General features: G+C 46.7%; 2 non-coding genes across 2 annotated transcripts; both read left to right on the top strand.

The window, feature by feature from the left end:
• Positions 1-329: 329 nt before the first annotated feature.
• On the top strand, positions 330-413 carry TRNAR-UCU (transfer RNA arginine (anticodon UCU)). The gene is given in 2 exon segments: positions 330-366; positions 378-413. It is a non-coding gene; the product is annotated as a tRNA-Arg (tRNA).
• A 1,369-nt stretch (positions 414-1,782) lies between these two features.
• On the top strand, positions 1,783-1,866 carry TRNAR-UCU (transfer RNA arginine (anticodon UCU)). The gene is given in 2 exon segments: positions 1,783-1,819; positions 1,831-1,866. It is a non-coding gene; the product is annotated as a tRNA-Arg (tRNA).
• Positions 1,867-2,500: the final 634 nt, after the last annotated feature.

The raw sequence follows: 2,500 nt of genomic DNA, 5'->3' as shown, positions 1-2,500 counted from the left end.
CTATCGAAGGCCAGTTCTTTGAGCGCCATAGATAAAAAGGCCATCATGCTAGAGTTTCAAAGCGCTGGCAAGTAAAGATGTTGGAGGATGCAGGCATCGATCCCGCTACCTCTCGCATGCGAAGCGAGCGCTCTACCATGTGAGCTAATCCCCCTTGCCTGCTGCTTCCACCTGTCTACTCTGATCAGCAATTTTAGCACATTCCCAGCATTCAAGAGTTTCCAAAGTTGAGGGCTTTTTTTTTTTTTTTTTTAAGTATAGATGTCACAAAAGTGAGATGCACTGGCCTTTTCACAGCCAAAAATTGACTATGCGGAAGGCTTAAGAGTGGCTCTGTGGCGCAATGGATAGCGCATTGGACTTCTAGAGTGAAAGTGATTCAAAGGTTGTGGGTTCGAGTCCCACCAGAGTCATACTTTCTAGCGCACTGTGGTAGCTTGTTGTGTGCTCTTAGGCAAAAAACCTGCCTAGGACTTCATTTGTTATCGTAGCCCTGCCTTGAAGCTTTTTAAGGCGACTGATTTAGCATTCAGTTTTGATCTGCAGTGCAAAGGGAAGAGCCCTTTTCTAAATGGCATATTAGAAAAAACTTTCTGACGGTGAGAGTGATCAATGAGTGGTACAGGTTACCACGGGTGGTGATGAGTTCTCCTTCCATGGAAGTGTTCAAACAAAGGCTGGACAAAGATCTGTCTGGAATGATTTAGGTAATCCTGCACTGAGCAGGTGCTTGGACCCGATGACCCTTCCAACTCTACCATTCTATGATCTTCTGTATTTAGGCATGTATGTCTGCATTGACAGAGAAGAGGACATTTTTTAAGAAACAAAGCGATTTCTCAAATTGGGCTGTCCAGGAAGATGTTGATGTGGTAGGGACTGCAAAAACCAAGCTTCCTAGCAGAGGATGGTTTCGATCCATCGACCTCTGGGTTATGGGCCCAGCACGCTTCCGCTGCGCCACTCTGCTGCATTGGGATAGCTTACAAGGTGCTGGTGAGGCAAAGCTGAGGAAGCCTCTGACTGTTACTAAGCCGCTAACAGGGAGCCACTCTCCGTGGGCAGTTGGGTACTCTTTTGAGTCACGCTGTTGTGTTCTAGTTTATCTCTTCTTTTCCTTTTTTTGATATTATTGTTTAGGTAGTCACCTGAGAGAATATAGTTGACCTGACTGAGGATTTGGCCAGCGGCACAATGTGTGGTTGTCTCTGTGGCGCAATCGGTTAGCACGTTCGGCTGTTAACCGAAAGGTTGGTGGTTCAAGCCCACCCAGGGACGGGCTTGCCTTTTGTTTGCGCCGTATGTTACACGTAAAGACGTGGCTGTCAGTGTGTCTGAGCCGTTTAAAAGCTTCAAAATGGTAATGCTAGCCAAAAAGGTCCTTCGAGCCGGAATTGAACCAGCGACCTAAGGATTGCTAATTTGCTTCTACAGTCCTCCGCTCTACCAGCTGAGCTATCGAAGGCCAGTTTTTTGAGCGCCAAAGATAAAAAGGCCATCATGCTAGAGTTTCAAAGCGCTGGCAAGTAAAGATGTTGGAGGATGCAGGCATCGATCCCGCTACCTCTCGCATGCGAAGCGAGCGCTCTACCATGTGAGCTAATCCCCCTTGCCTGCTGCTTCCACCTGTCTACTCTGATCAGCAATTTTAGCACATTCCCAGCATTCAAGAGTTTCCAAAGTTGAGGGCTTTTTTTTTTTTTTTTAAGTATAGATGTCACAAAAGTGAGATGCACTGGCCTTTTCACAGCCAAAAATTGACTATGCGGAAGGCTTAAGAGTGGCTCTGTGGCGCAATGGATAGCGCATTGGACTTCTAGAGTGAAAGTGATTCAAAGGTTGTGGGTTCGAGTCCCACCAGAGTCGTACTTTCTAGCGCACTGTGGTAGCTTGTTGTGTGCTCTTAGGCAAAAAACCTGCCTAGGATTTCATTTGTTATCGTAGCCCTGCCTTGAAGCTTTTTAAGGCGACTGATTTAGCATTCAGTTTTGATCTGCAGTGCAAAGGGAAGAGCCCTTTTCTAAATGGCATATTAGAAAAAACTTTCTGACGGTGAGAGTGATCAATGAGTGGTACAGGTTACCACGGGTGGTGATGAGTTCTCCTTCCATGGAAGTGTTCAAACAAAGGCTGGACAAAGATCTGTCTGGAATGATTTAGGTAATCCTGCACTGAGCAGGTGCTTGGACCCGATGACCCTTCCAACTCTACCATTCTATGATCTTCTGTATTTAGGCATGTATGTCTGCATTGACAGAGAAGAGGACATTTTTTAAGAAACAAAGCGATTTCTCAAATTGGGCTGTCCAGGAAGATGTTGATGTGGTAGGGACTGCAAAAACCAAGCTTCCTAGCAGAGGATGGTTTCGATCCATCGACCTCTGGGTTATGGGCCCAGCACGCTTCCGCTGCGCCACTCTGCTGCATTGGGATAGCTTACAAGGTGCTGGTGAGGCAAAGCTGAGGAAGCCTCTGACTGTTACTAAGCCGCTAACAGGGA

The sequence above is a fragment of the Eleutherodactylus coqui genome, chromosome 1, assembly GCF_035609145.1.
Source record: "Eleutherodactylus coqui strain aEleCoq1 chromosome 1, aEleCoq1.hap1, whole genome shotgun sequence".
NCBI lineage: Eukaryota > Metazoa > Chordata > Amphibia > Anura > Eleutherodactylidae > Eleutherodactylus > Eleutherodactylus coqui.
This window is presented reverse-complemented; position numbering and strand designations above follow the sequence as displayed.